This window comes from Canis lupus, assembly GCF_048164855.1.
Source record: "Canis lupus baileyi chromosome 4 unlocalized genomic scaffold, mCanLup2.hap1 SUPER_4_unloc_1, whole genome shotgun sequence".
NCBI lineage: Eukaryota > Metazoa > Chordata > Mammalia > Carnivora > Canidae > Canis > Canis lupus.
Genome location: NW_027326406.1, coordinates 194,258 through 213,369, shown reverse-complemented (window position 1 = coordinate 213,369; position 19,112 = coordinate 194,258). Strand labels below are relative to the sequence as shown.

At 41.0% G+C, this 19,112-nt stretch overlaps 1 non-coding gene and 1 pseudogene across 1 annotated transcript; one reads left to right on the top strand and one right to left on the bottom strand.

The window, feature by feature from the left end:
* The first annotated feature begins 993 nt into the window (after positions 1-993).
* LOC140629224 (proteasome subunit alpha type-2 pseudogene) lies at positions 994-18,241 on the top strand (annotated as a pseudogene).
* On the bottom strand, positions 12,985-13,091 carry LOC140629356 (U6 spliceosomal RNA). The gene has a single exon (XR_012027191.1). It is a non-coding gene; the product is annotated as a U6 spliceosomal RNA (small nuclear RNA).
* Positions 18,242-19,112: the final 871 nt, after the last annotated feature.

Genomic DNA, 19,112 nt, shown 5'->3' with positions numbered 1-19,112 from the left:
CCACATCGGGCCGCTCGCTGGGGGCTGGGGGCTGCGGGGGGGTGGGGGGGTGTGCCGCGGGCCGGGGCCGGCGCCGGCCGGCCCCTGGCCTCTCCTGTCCTTCAGCCCGCCTGGCTCAAAGCCAAGCCGGGGCCGCCCGCGCCGCCGGACCCCATCGTCGCACAGGCAGGGACACAGACACAGGTGCCCACGACACACACACACACACACAGACGGAAGGAGGACACAGGCACTCGGAGCTGGGCCACACGGCCTGTGGGGGCGAGGCAGCCACCCCGCCGGAGGGGCGCAGGCCCTGGAGCTGCGTCAGGAGCCCTGGCAGCCGCAGGCCCCGCAGCCACGGTGTCAGGGATGCCGTTCCGCTCCCATTCCTGCCCATCAGCCGAACCGCCGCGGGGCCGTGTGCCTGCGTGCGTGCGCGGCGCCCTGGCCCAGGCGCGGAGCGAGTGTCTGTGGTGTGTCTTGCTGTGTCCCGAGCGGCTCTTTGGGCCTGGGTGCCGGCCGCCCCCGCGTCGCCGTGGTCTTGGCTGTCGCGGGGTCACGGAGCGCGGAGCCCGGCGCCAACGGGGGGCCTGAGGCCCCCGGCGGTCGGGCCATCTGGTTGGTGTCCTGGGCACGCGGAGCGTGGACCCCGGGGCTGAGGGCCGAAGGGACGGTGGTCCGCGGGGGACGGAGGGCATGTCCTTCGGAGAGAAGGTGCAGGCGGGCCCGGGCCGAAGGTGGGGGGGGTGTTGCGGGTGGCTGGGGAGCCTCCCCGTCAGCGCAAGCCCGTTGCCCTTTGTCCGGTTCTCTTCCCCAAGCGTCTCCCCCCGACACCAGGATCTTCTGTAGAGACAGGGCGAGGGTAGAGGCACACGCGGGTCGCCTCACAGTTCTTGAGACACATGCTTGCTGGGCGGATGTTTAGACACATTGGAAGATAGGGTCGAGTCTAGGGCGGGCAACAAATGCGGGTAAAGAAACAGACCTTCGAGGATCCAACACACAGACCCCATGGCACCCCAGAATGACACGCAGGCCCTGACCCGGACCCGCACGGGTACACGGAGAGGCAGGTTAGTGTCTCTAAATGTGGTTCCATTTGCTACTGCTTTTATCTTTAGTAATTGGCTCTGTGATCCTTGATCTAGATCTGTTCTTTTCTAAGAGAATTGGAATATTCGCATTGGTCTTCTTCCTGAGTTTCTGTTGGTGGTAATCTGGGGTATATGGCGTGAGGCCAACGTATATAAATGGGCCACTTAGGCATTCTCAGTTAAAATGTCCTCCCTGAGCTCCCTGTCATCCAGGAGAAGCATTAGCTATTGTGTTATCCAACTGTCCACGATCCACTGGAACCTTTAGATGGCTGCTGTTTCATCTGCCATTTCATTGCACCAGCAGGTGAAACTCTAAGCAAGATCCACTTAGTTGTACCCAGGCCTCACAGAGAACTATGATTTAACTTTAAATATTTTTAAACCACTAATTATTGAAAATGTCATGGCAAGGAATACCAGTTTGTTTCTGTAATAATTGCTTTAAAGCAAATGTATCCTTGAAATGAAGTATAAGTCCCTTAAGGGCTCCAAGGAGGTTTATTTTTGTTGGTTCCTTTTACTAAGCACAGGAAATGCAATCTATTGTTAGTGGATGAAATTAAGTTCTAACAGGATGCCTGGAGGCCAGGAAAGAGGGAGTTTTTGGTAGCTATCCGTAAGGCCACAGGCCCTCTTGCAATATTCCAAAACCAAGCCACCAGAAGCTGGATCAAACCAGGTAGGCCCAAGATGGCAGATGCTGTAACACAGAAAACCCTTTACCGAATAATGAAGAAAGCATAAACTCTGCTTCTAAGAAATTTAGTCCCCAAATAATATTACACCCTCGTTAATCACTGTCAATTAAAAATAGAAACCCTGTGGCTTGCAGCTCTCTCTCCAGCTCACTTGCTGTTACATCTTGAGAGTGTACTTTCACTTTAATAAATTGTTCTGCTTTTACCACTTACTCGCTGTGTTGTGTCTCTCCTGGAATTCTTTCTTGTGACAAGACCAAGAGCCTTCAGTGACATCTTTGGGATGGGCTGAGTTGAGGCTTCAGGGCCCAAGGTCTTCCAAGTTCATCCAGCACTGTTGTTGTTTCAGGTCATGCTAGGTACTAGAGTTTCAACTATGCATAAGAAAATCCCTAATGAGGGCATAGACATTCACCCAATGAGGAAACCGTAAACAAGACCATTTCAAGTCACAGTAAGCATTTGTTGAGCCCTGCACTGGTTCTGCTGTAGACAGGGCAATGACACAACCCATGCTGCACCTGTGAGCCTGGCATTATGGGGAGGGAGACAGACAATGTATGTAACACAACATGTTAGAAGGGATAAGTCCTGTGGAAATGAAAGAAGGTCTCGGGGAAAACCCTATGCCCCAGACCTGAAATTATTTAAGTTAGCTGATCCTAAATATCGGCCTACCACTCTGCCTTGCATGCTCCTTGTGTTAAAAAAAAATTTTAACTGAATAAATTTTAATGATTTTATTAGATTTGTTTATTAATTTATTTGACAGAGAGCAAGAGAGCACAAGCAGTGAGAAGGGCAGGCAGAGGAAGAGGGAAAGGGAGAAGCAGGGTGGACAAAGAGCCTGATACAGGACTTGATCTCCATACCATAGGATTAGGGCCTGAGCCAAAGGCAGCCACTTAACTGACTGAGCCACCCTTAGCACCACAGTTTTATTGGCTTTAGCCAGTAATTCATGAAGCCAGTTAGCATCCCATCCTGCAGATAGAAAGATGTTCCAGGGGCTGTATAAAATGAAAGGCTTTTATAGGTAGAAGGAAACAGGAACAAGGAAGTTATACTGGCAAAAGTGGATTGGTTGTAGCCAGGTCACTTTCCTTTAGGGATAGCAGGAGATCTATCAGGCATGTAACCTCACTAGTGCTGACCTAGTGATTCCTGATTGACTGGTTTAAGATTCGATTTCTGAAAAAGCCAAAACTGTAATTAAGTCAATGGTGACATGGGGCCTAGCACCATTTTGTCATTTCATTTTGGACCTGTTATCTTGTTTTTAACGCTTAGTTCAGAGACCACAGTAAAGATTCTTATCTGTACTCCCTCTCTCTTTTCCCCTTTCTGGTGCTTTCTTTTCTGGTGCTCCCCTCATGGCATGCCCCTCCACTTGGGTACTGTAAGAAACAAACTATATTTTCAATGGCAGTTGAATAACTTATTGGTCTTAGTATAACTGAGATTTTCTATTAATATACTATATTTTAAAACAACTCCAAATGACAAGACACTTTACAGGCATTTTGAAGAGCGAACAGATAAAGAATGGATGAACAAGGCACTTTTTTAGAATTGTTAAAAATTAACAACAGGCCAAGATGGAATAACTTACGTTAAACTCTACAAGACTTAACCACCATAAGAGTATCACCTTAAACCCAACTTCAGTTTCAGCCTCTCTCAGAAGTGGAATTTTAAACCAATTAGCCTGGAATTTCCTGATCAGTACCAGAGAGGTAATCTGCAAGATAAGACCCCCTGCTCTTCCAGCTACTGCTACCTGGAGGTGACCTTTCCTCAAATAATTGTTTCTTTTCTTTTACTAATAACCTCCTTGTTCTGCCTCAATTCTACCTATAAAATCCTTCTATTATGTACAGCTCCTTGGAGTTTCCTTCTCTTTGTTAGATGAGATGCTGTCCAATTCAAGAATCATTGAATGAAACCCATTAAACCTTTAAATTTCCTCATTTGAATTTTTGTTCTTTAAGTCGATATTCTGGGACTCCTGGGTGGCTCAGCAGTTGAGCGCCTGCCTTTGGCTCAGGGTGTGATCCTGGAGTCTGGGAATTGAGTCCCACATCAGGTTTCTTCTGCCTGTATCTCTGCCTCTATGTGTCTTTCATCAATGTATTAAAACAAAACAAAACACAATATTCTCAACAAGTTTCATATTTTAATATATATTAGAGTTTCTTTTCTACATAAAATTACAGATTCCGTCAAGTGGAGGCATATAAGACTTTATATGAGGGAGAAAAAGACTTCATATGGAAAAGACCAGACATTTGGAGGTCCTAAGTATTTGTCTCCCTAAACTGAGCATCTCAGATGAAGACTGACCCAGTCTCTGCCTTTTTCCTGAAAAAGGAGTTTGGTTTATTTTTTCTTTTTTGAAAAATTAAGCTATTAAAAACAAGATAACCAGCTCAAAATGAAGCCCTATATCACCAAACTAAGAATTAACTTAATTGCAGTTTTGGCTCTCCCAGAAATGAAATCTTAAACCATTTAATCAGGAATCACCCATCAGCTCTAATTAGGTAATCTCTTTTATGCTTATAAAGAAAGTAAATTTAAGCAATTTTTAAAAAAAGATTTTATTTATTTATTCATGAGAGACAGAGACACAGGCAGAGGGAGAAGCAGGCTCCACACTAGGAGCCCTATGTGGGACTCAATCCCCGATCCCGGGATCACGCCCTGAGCCAAAGGCAGACACTCAACCGCTGAGCTACCCAGGTGTCCCAAACTTAAACAATTTGATTTTTGCCTAGCATAACTTCCTTGTTCCTGCTCTCTTCTTCCTATAAAATTCTTTCATTTCATACAGCTCTTCAGAGTTCTTTCCTGTCTGCTAGCTAGGATAGTGCCTGATTCATGAACCACAGAATAAAGCCAATAAAATCTTTAAAATCTATCCAGTTGATTTTTTTTTTTTAAACAAAGCTTTTAACCTGTCAGCTAGTGGGAACTTGGAGATCTAAATTCATTTTTCTAACAATCAAATGTTTACCTTAAAAATAAAACTGCCAATTATTTTACTAGTAAAAATGGGTTTATTTGAAATACCAGAGAATTGCAATCTGAAACAAGCAAGTTATAGCAAAGTCATAGAGACAAGTTCCCGGAAGAAAGGAGATATACTCTTTTATAGGAAAAGAAGGGGCTGTTGGGAAGGCTGCTTTTAAAATTATTTACTTATTTATTTAAATTAAATTTGCCAACATATAGTATAACACCCAGTGCTTATCTCACTACATACTTGGGAGGGCTGTTATAAATAAAAAGTCCAATGGAGCAAACCGGGAGTTTGAAGTATAGTAGCTTTTCATTGGTGGAGTTGAGACATTCCCTCATTGGTTAGTTAGGCTTTTGGCTAGTAAGGGGGTGCTGGGGATGGGGAGAGAGGAAACTTTTCTTCCTCTGGCTCAGGATGTAAAATAATAGCTAAATTAGTAACCATTTGGAGTGTACATTGTCTCATTGCAATTGAGCAGGAGTGGTAGGACATGAGAGCTTCCCTTGCTGGCTTCCTGACTCCATTTTCTTTTCTTTTCTTTCTTTCTTTTCTTTTCTTTTCTTTTCTTTTCTTTTCTTTTCTTTTCTTTTTTCTTTTCTTCTTTTCTTTTCTTCTTTTCTTTTTTCTTTTTTTCTTTCTTTTTTTCTTTTCTTTTCTTTTTAAGATTTTATTTATTTATTCATGAGACACACACACATACACACACAAACACACACAGAGGAGAGAGAAAGAGAGAGAGAAGCAGAGACACAAGCAGAGGGAAAAGTAGGCTCCCAAGTAGGGAGCCTGACGTGGGATTCAATCCCAGGTCTCCAGGATCACACCCTGGGCTGAAGGTGCTAAACCACTGAGACACCGGGTTGCCCCCATTTTATTTTCTTTATTTAATTTTTAAAGATTTATTTATTTTAGAGAGCGAGTGCATGGGAAGGCAGAGGGAGGGTGAGAGGGAGAGAATATCCAACATCTCCCAACTGAGTGTGAGCCAATGTGGGGCGTGATCTCATGACCCTGAGGTCATGAGCTGAACCCAAACCAAGAGTTGGAAGGAAAGGAAGGGGAGAGGGGCTGGAAATTGAGTTCAAACCACAATAGACAATGATTTAATCAATCGTGCATCTATAATGAAGCTTTCATAGAAACCCAAAAGGATAGGATTTGGAAAGTTTCAGGGTTGGTGAACTGATGGAGATTTGGAGAGAGTGGTACTCAGAGAGGGCATGGAAACTCTGGGCCTCTTTCCCCACACCTTGCCCTATGCATCTTCTCCAGATGGCTATTCTGGAGTTCTATTAGACTAGGCAGTTGATTAGGTTCTAATAGGATACCTGGAGGTCAGCAATGAGGAAGTCATGACCAGATGTCAGGAAGGTCAGAGGCATGTCCTGACAGCACTCCATAAGAAGCTGGATCAAACCAGATAGACCCAGGATGGCAGATGCCATAACAGGAAACTTATGACCAAATTAGGAAGAAAAAACATGAAACTCTGCTTCCCTGCCCCAAGTAATGACTATTCTGCTTATAGGTAACAACTGCTGATAAAAGATAGAATCCCAAATTGCTGGGACACATCTCTCTCAAGCTTGCCTGCTCTCGTCTCTTGGGGGTATACTTTCTGCTTTAATAAACTATCCCATTTGTGTCACTTATCCACTGTACTGCTTTTCTGTCCTTGAATTCATTCTTGTGACAGGACCAAGAACCTTCAGCAACTCCATGGTGTCTGGCTGTGTTAAGGCTCCAGGCCCCAGAGTCTCCTCACTTTATCTGACAACAATACCCTTTTCTAATAAACCCTTTTATGATCTAGTGAGTAAACTCTAAAGTTCTGTGACCTGCTCTAGCAAATTAAATGAACCCAAGGAGGGGTTCGTGGTGACCCCCAATCTATAGGTGGTCAGTCAGAAACACAGGTAACAACCACCTTGGTCTTGCAATGAGCATCTGAAGGGGAGGGCACAATTTGTAGGACTAAGTCCTTAATGTGTGGAATCTGCTGCTATCTCCAGGTAGATATTGTTAGAATTGAATTAAATTATAAGACACCCAGCTAGTGTCACAGAATTGCTTGATGTGTGGAAACTTCTCCACATCCATGTCAGGAGCGAACTAATGCTGTAGTAGAGTATTGAGAGTAGAGGAGACACACAGTAGTACAGTTTGTTTTTCCTTTACAGGCTCTTTATGAGGTCATTAGAAGAAATGGACCAATCACAGCTGGAGATAATTATTAGTGCTTTCCTCACTTTTTGGTCTCAAGAATAAGAACCTGAAAGAGCTTTCTGTCTATGTAGGTCATAGCAATTCTTATTTCCCTTATTATAAATAAAAATCTATAGGATGTTTCAGTGGCCTTTTCATTTCTAATTTGAAAATATGTAATATGGTTTGGGTTTTAAAGAGCTCCTAACAATTAATCTTAAAATATTCAATTCATTTTTCTTTAAATTCTGAATGATTGATCTCAGAATGATGCTACAACTCAACCAACATCATGATAATATACGAAATGTTCTATTGCATAAGACATAATAAGGTACGTTATTAATACATCTATAAAGCTAAAAGGAAGATAATTTTAATTATATTTTCCCCAATAATATTATCAGCAGATTTCTCATCAAAACCTTAGAGGCCAGAAGGAAAATAAGTGTCAACCAAGAATTCTATATCCTGCAAACTTTTCTTCAAAAATGAGGGGAAAATGAAGACATTCCCAGATAAACAAAAGCCTGTACTACAAGAAATGCTAAATGAAATCCTCCAGAATGAAATGAAAGGACACTAGACACTAGTAATTAGTAGCTAGAGAGCAGTAACTTGAAACTATATGGAAAAGGAAAGATCTCTGATAAAGCTAAATATGTGGATAGTTATAGAAGCTAGTATTTTTGTTACTTTGATTTGGTAACTCCACACTTTTTCTATATGATATGAGACTGATGCTTGAAAACAATTAATAGTCTATGTTTTTGGACAGATAATACATAAAGATGTAATTTTGTGACATTAATAACTGAAAGGAGATGGAAATTGACTTGTATAAGAAAAGATTGTATGTTATTGAACTTAAGCTGTATAAATTTAGTGTTATAACTTTAAGATGTTGCTATAGACTGAAGGTTTGTGTCTCTCCAAAATTCATATGTTGGAACTTAACTCTCAATCTGATGGTATTTGGAAGTGGGGCCTTCAGGAGATACTTAGGTCATAAGGGTGGAACCCTCATAAATGAGATTAGTGCCCTTATGAAAGAGATCCCAGAGAAATCCCTCCCCTCTTCTGCCATATGAGGACACAGTGAAAAGAGCCTATGAACCTATGAACCAGGAATTTCATTCTCCCCAGATATCAAATTTGCTGGTGGCTTGATTTCGGACTTCAGGGCCTCCACAGCTATGAGAAACACATTTTAATTATTTACAAGCCAGCCACTCTATGGTATTTTGTTATAATGTTAGAGTAGGCAATTAGTTAGGTTCTAAGAGGAAACCTGGAGGTCAGTAACAAGAAAGTCATAACCAGCTATTGGGAAGGTCAGAGGCCTGTCCAGGCAGCACTCCACAAGAAGCTGGATCAAACCAGACAAGCCCAAGATGGCAGGTACCATGACAGGAAACCTGACCAAATTAGAAAGAAAAAGCATGCTTCTCTGCCCCAAGTGATGAATATTCCACACCTTATTTTTTTTTCTCAAATATTTTATTTATTTTTTCATGAGAGACACAGAGGCAGAGACATAGGCAGAGGGAGAAGCAGGTTCCCCTCAGGGAGCCCAATGCAGGACTTGATCCCCAGACTCCCAGATCATACCCTGAGCTGAAGGCAGCTGCTCAACCCCTGAACCACCCAGATGTCCCAATATTCCACCCCTTAGTTAACAACTGTCAATAGAAGATGGATAGAAATGCAACCCCTAGGGTGCACAGCTCTCTCTTTTTCTTCCTCTCTCTCTTTTCACCTATTCTCATATCTCGAATGTACCTTTTGCTTTAATAAACTTTCTTGATTATGTCTCTTGTAAGTTGTGCTGCATGTCCATCTTTGAATTTATTCTCATGACAAGACCAAGAACCTTTGGGTCTGGCTGGGTTGAGGCCCCAGGGCCTGGGGTCTCCCCAGTTTACCTGGCAATAATAGACTGAATAGGCTAAAACCAGTCTGATCCTATCAGGATGTGGATAGACCCTGGTGGATGACAAAGTACAGATTGCAGATCCAAACTGGCCAGCACATTTTTTTGTACATAGTTTTTACATTTTTACATCTATCTATCATCTATCTAATCTATCTATCTATCTATCTATCTATCTATCATCTCTGTATCTATCATCTATCTATCATCATCTATCTATCATCTACCTATCTATCTATCAGGGGCAGGGAGAGGCAGAGGGAGTAGGAGAAAGAATCCTAAGCAGACTCCATGCTCAGCCCAATGTGGGGCTCTCATTACCCTGAAATCACGACCGGAGTGAAAACCAAGAGTCTGACACTTACCTGATTGAGCCACCAAGGCACCGCTGGTATAAAATTTTCTAACATGTGAAAATTATTATTATTTTTTTAAAGATTTATTTATTTATTCAGTCAGAGAGAGAGCGAGAGAGAGGCAGAGACCAGGCAGAGGGTGAAGCAGGCTCCATGCAAGAAGCCCGATGTGGGACTCGATCCCGGGTCCCCAGGATCACGCCCTGGGCTGCAGGCGGCGCTAAACCGCTGCGCCACCGGGGCTGCCCACATGTGAAAATTATGAGAAATTCAAATCCCATCTTTTATTTTATTTATTTATTTATTTATTTATTTATTTATTTATTTACTTACTTATTTAAGTGTTCTGGATTTTTTTTTTAAGATTTTATTTATTTATTCATGAGAGAGAGAGAGAGAGAAAGAAAGGCAGAGACAGGCTCTGTGCAGGGAGCCGGATATGGGACTCAATCCCAGATCTCCAGGATCACTCCTGGCTACCAAAGGCAGATGCTCAACCACTGGGCCACCCAGGCATCCCCATATCTCATCTTTTATGAGAAAAGCTTCATCAGAACACAGAGGGACATTTGCTCATTTCTGTATTGTCCTGCTGCTTTGACACATTACAAATCAGAGTGACCTGGTTTTCATACCACAGCGTTTCTGGCAAGTGCTGCTTGCCACAGAGCTAGCTATGCTGGCAGTGCTGAAAGAATGACTAGATCAGGGAGTCATCCCAATATTCTCAACTCACAGGAAGGCAACAATCATGAAAACTAGAAAGCTTAAACAGGAATATCTCATCATAGCTAATTTTCTCCATAAAAATAAAAGTTGGAAATGAGGCTGCAGCCAAAGTAAGTTGCCAAAGTGGCTTATTTTGCCACATGAGGAAAACCATTTACTGAGAGTGATTTAATTCGATCATGTTTGAACACAGGAGCCAAAGAAATGTGCTCAGAGCATATAAACTTGTTGAAGATTATTAGCTTTTTTTGCTGGATGAATTGGGGACGAGAAGTTAATTTCTTTTTTCGTTTTTTTTTTTGAGAAGTTAATTTCTAAAAATGCATAGCTATCCAGCAGAGGGCAGCATTACCCCACAGAGCTGACACCTTCACAGGCAGAAAGCATCACCTTCCAGGGGCCTGAAGTGTGGATATAGGCTCATTTGCCAAGATTTGATAACCAATGTATTAGCTTATTTAATCTTCATGAAACCCCTGTAAGACAGGTGTTATTTTTATCCCCCCCTTTTTTTTAAATAAGGAAGCTGAAGCTCAGATTTTTTTTTTTTTTTTCCGGAATGGTTAAGTCTAGCCAAGTCTAAGCCATTTGTCTGACTCTAGGACTGTATTTTTATTTAAGAAAGCAATTATAAGGTGCTTGCTATGCACCAAGCATTGTCTAAGCACTTTGCATGTTTTCACTCCTTTCATCCCAATCCTAGGATTTAAGTACCATTATCATCACCCCCATTTTCCAGATAAGGAAACTAAGATACGGAGGTTAACAATTTTCCTAAGGTAATTTCACCTGTCTCAGCCCTGCCCCAGCTTTCTGCTCATTATGATGATAAGCCAGGGCTTCTCAAAGTGGGGGTTAGTGTCACCTGGGAGCCTTTTAGAATTGCAATTTTGAGGACACACCCTGGACTTCCTAAATCTGAAACTTTGTGGATACAGTCCAACAATCTGAGTTTAACAAGCCCTTGAGGTGGTTATAAACCACACTAAAGTTAGACACCACAAGATTCTCACTGTGGTCCTTCCACCCCAGTGCCCTCAATGCACACAAGTAAGTATGTAACACACATCTGCCAGTTTATATACTTTGACTAAGGGATGATTTGAACATACACACATGTTATGGGTTGAGGCAAATGTGTTTGTGTTGAATCTGTATCGTGTCTTGCTTTTAATTACCAGGAGCAAATTTTCTGGGATGTGGTCTTAGGCTACCTATGTGACAGATTATTACAACAGCAATACCCTTTCTTCTTCCTGCGTTGTGTCTGTGTAGCTCTTTTCTCATTATAAATCTTTTATTCCTTTTCTTATCATTTATCCTTATACACAGAAATGATGATTTCCAAACAAGTATCAGGAACTTTGTGACTTACTCTGAGCTAGCACTTTCTGAAAAAGAATACTGGCCAGACTTCTACAGAAAGGCAAGGGAATGGTGCTGCTCTGTGTGGCCAGGACCAAATGAGGCAGGCAAGGGTCCCACTTCTGGCTAGATAAAATAGAGAGCTGCTGGGGTCTGAGTGAGGTGTCAACTCCCTCAGTGAATCCCTAGCCAGGCTTCTGAAGGACTTGGTTACTTTGTATGAGGGGATAAGGAGGTAGGACATCAGTGCAGTGGGAAGTGGGGACTGCCTGAGCAAACAGGAAATAGGAGGCTGTCTTTTCCTCACCTGCCCACCCCTGTTTCATTTTCTTTTGCTTCCTTACTTTATTTTCTTTTTGCTGTTCATTGTCTCTAATCTTTTTTTCTTCCTTTTTTCCTTTTCTGTCTCTTCTTTCCATCTTTGCCCTCTCTTTTTCTTTATCACAAAACTGAGGCAATTTGTACTGTATCAGTACAAATCCAATCAGGAGAGAGGAACCACATACTAATTTCAACAGGAAGGATTCTGTGCAGTAACTGCACCGCGCCCCCCACCCCACCCCGCCTCTGCCTTACCTAAAGTTTCACTTTCCACAGTTTGAGTTACCTGAGCTTGACTGAGATCTGGAAGCAAATGATCCTCCAGACATATTGTCAGAAGGTCAATAGTAGCCTAGCACTATGTCACAATGCCTGCATCATTTGCCTCAGTCTTAACACATGGGCATTTTATGACATCAACACAAGATGAAGAAGAGTGAATACAGTACAATAACATATTTTGAGAACGAGATCACATTCACATGACTTTTATTACAGCATAGTGTTATAATTGTTCTATTTTATTATTCTTGTTTATCTCTTACTCAGCCTAATTTACAGTTAAGCTTTATCACAAGTATGTATAGTATAGGAAAAAACAGAGTATCTATGGGATCTGTTACTGTCCATGGTTTCAGGCATCCACTAGCGGTCCTGGATTTTATCCTCTGTGGATAAGGGGGGGGGGGACTGTTGTATTGATAATTATAGTGGTAATATATATATAATGGAATATTAGCCATCAAAAAGAATGAAATCTTGCTATTTGCAACAGCCTGGATGGAGTTAGAAGGTGTTCTGCTAGGTGAAACAAGTCAGTCAGAGAAAGACAAATACCATATGATTTCACTCATATGTGGAATTTAAGAAACAAAACATGAACAAGAGGAAGGGAAGGAAAAATAATCTTCTAGTTCTTAGACTTATACTTTGTCGTGTCTGCCTTGCAGATGCTTTTTCTGAAGCTGATAATAATGGCATGACTGCTCAGTAGGGAATGGTGTAATTTCTTAGAAGTTAAAGATATTTTATTTTCAATTTTTAAATTTAAATTTGATTAATTAACATATAGTGTATTATTAATTTTAGAGGTAGAGGTCAGTGACTCATCAGTCTTATATAATATCCAGTGCTCATTATATACGTGCCCTCCTTAATGTCCATCACCCAGTTTCCCCATCTCCCCACCTACCTCCCTTCCAGCAACCCTCAGTTTGTTTCCTATACTTAGGGGTCTCTTGTGGTTTGTCTCCCTAATTTTGTGTTGTTTTATTAAAAAAATATGGAATGCTTCACAAATTCACATAGCATCCTTGCACAGGGGCCATGCTAATCTCCTCTGTATTGTTCCAATTTTAGTATATGTGCTGCTGAAGTGAGCACAAGTTAAAGACATTTTAGCAACTTAATTGTGAAATGCATTTCCATCCAGAATTCTCCCAAAGTCATGGTATGCCTTAAGGGTAGGATTCATTCTTTTGTATGCTTTAGGCTGAAAATCATACTGAGATGTGTATTAAACGATACCATCAGATTATAAACATGAAATTCATTTAACTGCTTGCTTTTGGAAACCCTCTGCTAGCACAGAGCAGTCAACTGGTCAAACATAAGCCCCTTCTGGGACCTGGCACTGCTCTTGTCAATGAGGGTAAACAAAGTCTCTGCTGTTGAGGCTATCGCTGGGCCAATGAGTGGATAAGTTAATGGCAGGTGTTGATAAGGACAATGACAAAGATAAAATAGAGTAACATGTCAGAGAGTGAGCGGTGCTGATTAGTTAAGGTGTTCAGAGGAGGCCTCTCTGAAGAAAGTTATGTATGTTTAAGTTAAAACCTGAATAAATATCCTTGTCAAAAATTGGCCCAGACATCAACATTACCACCACCCCCTATCCTCAGCAGAACTGGACTAAGAGGTGGTCTCTCCACCTGCTGGGCAGTTGTCCAGAGTACTAATAAGAGGAACAATAGATCACGAGAAGAATTCAGCAGTGTGAATCAGTCCTTCTAACAAAGTTGGGGAGAACTTCCCAATGGGAATAGAAACTGCTGGTCAAAGTAGAGCTGTCTCTACCGAATTTCTGCACAGCTGCTTGCAGCCTCAGCCCACCAGCTAAGAAAGGGTAGGGGGAGGGCTGATTACAAGGAAGGAGAGATTTCTTTTAGTAAATACTAACCCTTTCAGTAGGTCTCTCAAGAAAGTCATTGCTTCAGAAAAATTATGAAAAAGAACATGAGCTCTCACCTCCTAGAGTCTTTCCTTTAGGATGGGTCCAGTTTTATTTTATTTTATTTTATTTTATTTTATTTTATTTTATTTTATTTTATTTTAGATTTTATTTATTCATGAGAGACACACAGGGAGAGAGAGGCAGAGACACAGGCAAAGGGAGAAGCAGGCTCCATGCAGGAAGCCCGAAGATGTGGGACTCAACCCTGGGACCCCAGGATCATGCCCTGGGCTAAAGGCAGGCACTAAACCGCTGAGCCACCCAGGGATCCCTTGGGTCCAATTTTAGAAGTTGATGTAACAACTGGCTCACAAGGTAGTAAGAATAGCCACTTACAGGCCAGTTACACATTTTTCTGAAACATTCTGTGACTTACCTGGTTGAGATCCTTTTCTTCATCCCCAGCATAAATGTCGTATCATCTTTTTCTTAGGATCAAAGAGGTGGTACATTTTACTATTATTTTTTGATGTGGAAATGTGAATTTAAAAATACGACAGCCAAGAGAGAAGGATAGACAGAAAAGGCACTTGAAACTTCACACTTTCAACTTTACCATAGTGATCTCTGCCTGTGGACACTGGGAATCTAAGAGGTCATCTCCTTGTGACTTGGCATGCATTTGTTTCCATTTTTGGACCTTTCATACTAAAGAAAAACTTTTATTAGCACAAATTTAACTTTACAACTTAACTTTATATAACTTAAATTTTATAAACTTAACTTTATAAAGTTAATTTATCACTTAAATGTTAAGTCACTCTTTTTTTTTTTTTTTTTTAAAGATTTTATTTATTTATTCATGATAGTCAGAGAGAGAGAGGCGGGGGGCGGGCAGAGACACAGGCAGAGAGAGAAGCAGGCTCCATGCACCGGAAGCCCGACGTGGGATTCGATCCCGGGTCTCCAGGATCGCGCCCTGGGCCAAAGGCAGGCACCAAACCGCTGTGCCACCCAGGGATCCCTTAAGTCACTCTTGAGCCTGGTCAATAGTGACCTCTCTAGCTAAGTTAAAACCTACCAATAAGAGCATGAGAATAAGATGTATTCCCTGAAGGAAGATGATGCACAGGTTTACAGTGAAGCAGCAGGAAGAAAATCAATGAATTTAAACCACCTAGTACACTATTCTCATAAATCACCTTTGCTATCACTCAGGAAGTCAGAGATTTTACCTGTTGGTATGATCCAAATCATTCCCATACTTTTCCAAGCCTTTTTTAGTGGTCTTTTTTTTTAGCAATCTTTACTGGATTGCTACTGGGTACTGCTACAGTTTCCCACTGACCAGTATTATGGGCTAGGGAACTAAGAAACATTCAGTGAATGGAGTGGCTTTCAGCCATAGTACTTTATTCTCAGTGGGTAGCAGTAGCCTAATTTCCACCTAGTAATCAGCATCAATCATCGTGGTTTATTCTCTGCTTTTTGTTTAGTGGCCCAAAGATCCCCAAATGGGCAGGGCAGTCTCCGTTTTCAGTTTCATTTTTATTTGATTAAAAAAAAAAATAAAAAAGCAGGAGGAGAAGATTACAAGGTTACAAGGAAGGTAATGCTATCTTTTGATGTTCAGATATTCCTAATTTTGATTTACTCCAATTTGTAAATGTTTTCCTTAGTGGTTAGTGCCATTTGTATCCATTAGGAAATTATTTCCTGCCCAAAACCGTGAAGATATTGCCCTATATTTTATTCTACAAATCTTTACTGCTTTTCTTTTTTACATTTGTAATTCACCAAGAATGATATTTTTGCATATTATTTGAGTAGAAATCAAGTTTTCTTTTTTTTAAGATTTTTATTTATTTATTCATGAGAGACACAGAGAGAGAGAGGCAGAGACAGAGGAAGAAGCAGGCTCCATGCAGGGAACCTGATGTGGGGCTTGATGTGGGACTTGATCCCGGGTCTCCAGGATCACACCCTGGGCCAAAGGCAGGTGCTAAACCACTGAGCCATCCAGGGATCCCCTAGGAATCAAATTTTATTCCCCTCCTTATTAATAATACATATTTGAACCACAGCTCTTTAATGAAAAGATTGTCCTTTCTCAACTTTTTGCAGTATCTCCAGTCATAGATCAAGTGTTCAGTGGAAGGATGGGTCTGTTTCTGGAATCTCTAATCTTTCCATCAATTTATTTGTCATATTTATTATATCTTTACAACAAATCTCTATACATAGACTGTTTGTCCTCTAACTATGTCCTTCTATATTTCCTTAGTTACCTTTGTCTTTCCTATTTCCATAAATTTTAGAATTAAATTTTAAAGTCACACAAATACACTCACTATGACTTTACTTGAGAGAGCTGTGGATCCTATACATAAACTTGGTCTTTACCATATATTGACTCTTTCAAATCTTGGGCATAGTATATTACTTCTCCCCATTTATTAAGTTTTCCTTAATACCTCTCAATTATATATACAGCTGTTGTGTTGCTGTTTTTAAGTAGGCTCTATGTGGAGCCCAATGCAGAGCTTGAACTCACAACCCTGAGATCAAGAGTCAGACACAACCAACTTACCCACCCAGGTGCCCCTAACTCCTCTCAAATTCCTCTCAAAACATAAGTTTTATACATTTTGTGTAGAGGTTTTGTATATTTTTTTAAAAAAGATTTTACTTATTTATTCATGAGAGATATAGAGAGGGGCAGAGACACAGGCAGAGGGAGAAGCAAGGTCCCTGCAAGGAGTCTGATACAGGGCTCAATCCCAGGACCCCGGGATCATGCCCTGAGCCAAAGGTAGATGCTTAACCATTGAGGCACCCAGGTGCCCTGAAGTTTCTTTTTAGAGGCTGCTTTAAAAAGACAGCCTTTCTCTGTGTGTATAATTTTATTTAAGTGCTCGTTGCTGTTATAAACAAAATATAGATTTGATTCTTGCATGATGACTTTAAATTCAGTGACTTGCAAAAGATTATATATAGATTCATTTGGATTCTCCTTCATCTCTGTCTTTGTTTCTCTGTGTATCACTCTATATATGTAATTTTTATTATTACTTAATATTCTTGTTAATTAACTTCCTTAAATCAACTAGGACCTGCCCTGTGATGTTAAGTGGAGTTATAATAATGAGCACATTTGAGTTTTATTTTGTTTGTTTTTGTCAGAATAGGGAATTTTCTTTCTATTTCTAGTTTGCTAAGTTTTTTTTTTTAAGATTTTATTTATTTATTCATGAGAGACAAAGAGAAAGAAAGAGAGAGAGAGAGGCAGAGACATAGGCAAAGGGAGAAGCAGGCTTCATGCAGGGAGCCTGATGCAGGATTCAATCCCAGGACTCCAGGATCACCACCTGGGGTGAAGGCAGGTGTTAAACCACTGAGCCACCCAGGGAATCACCTTAAGTTTCTTTCTTTTTTTAAAGATTTTATTTATTTATTCATGAGAGATACAGAGAGAGAGAGAGAGGCAGAGACACAGGCAGAGGGAGAAGCAGAAGGAGAAGCAGGCTCCACGCAGGGAGCCTGACCTGGGACTCGATCCGGGGTCTTCAGGATCACGCCCTGGGCTGAAGGCAGGCGCTAAACTGCTGAGCCATCCAGGGTTCCCAAGTTTCTTCTTTTAAAAAGGAAATCACTAATAGGGTACTCCAGGTAAAGATGACCTAACACAGTTACGATTTTTCACTGACTACGTTCAGCGCATCTGGTAAACTTGCCCAGATTGGCTATACTAGATGAGCTTCTTCAGTAGAGGAATTAAAGCTGTATGTGGTGTGGTTTTAGCAACTGAGAAGAAACAGAAATCCATTCTGTCTGATGAGCAAAGTGTACGCAAAAGTGGAACCAATTACCAAATGCATAGGTTTGGTGTACAGCGGCATGGGCCCCAGATTACAGAGTGTTCCAGTGCAGAGCTCGAAAACTAGTTCAGCAACACTATCTCCTTTCCCAAGAATTCATTCCCACAGCCCAGCTGGTATGGAGAGTAGCTCTTGTGATGCAAGAATACACTCATTCAGGTGATGTTCATCCACTTGAAGTTTATTAATTTGTGGTTGGAATGAGGAAAGATCATACTTATTTTAGTCATAGCCTTTGGAGCTTACTTTGCCTAGAAAGCCACAGCAATGATAAAGAACTATGTGAATGGACAGACTTTCCTTACAAAAATATAACGAAGATCTAGACTTAAAGATGCCATTCATACAGATATATTAAATCCAAAGGAAAGCTTGAAGGGCAAATGACTGAAGATAATGTCGAGGTTAGACTCTGCAATGAAGCTGGATTCAGGAGGCCCACTCCTACTGAAGTTAAGGATTACCTGGGTGCCATAACATAACAAAGTGATGGAAAAATCTGGAATTTCAGATAATCTGTCTACTTAAACATGTCTAAAATATGTTTAGTTTTGTATACCTTTACATACTTATTTCTACATGGTTTAATGGACTGATGTTTTTCATTTATTTATTTATTTATTTTTGGACTGATGTTTTTTAAATGGCACTTATAAATCATAATAAGTTGTGAAATACAAAAAATCATGAGTAGATATTGAATTCTATCAAATAATTTTTCATGAATCAATGGAGAAAGTCATTTGATGACTTTCTTATTCTTTATTCTGTTGGTGGCATAAGTTATATTGATTGATTTCAAATATTAAGCTATGCATGGATTTCTAGATCAAATACAATTTGGATACAGTATATTATCTTTTTTCATGTGTCATTAGATTCAGTTTGCTAATCTGTTCAGGATTTTTTACACGTGTATGAGTATGATTGGCCTGTTCTACAAAGGCACACCATATCCCCTGTCTTACTTCAGATTTTGGCTACATCTGTGGTGGGCACTGTAGAAGTTGACCTCTTAAGTGCACACAGAGTATCTTCCAGAATTCTCCCCCAAAACATTTATTTGCTACTAAGGAACCTTCTTAGCCAACACACACCCTATAAGTTTGAGGGAATCAATGCCCACAGGGGCAAACTTCAAGCAAAGGGAGCAGGAGGCTACCTATTACCTGTCAAATTAGCAATTCTGGGAGGAATTCTGTGTATTTCTCAAAGGCTTTAAGAAAAATGACCCCTCCATGACCTATAGCTTAATCTTAATAACAAACCCTCACATTGGCTTGTTTTTTTTTTTTTTTTTGGCTTGTTTTAATATAGATTTTTTACTGTATTATAACCTATGTGCAGATAATT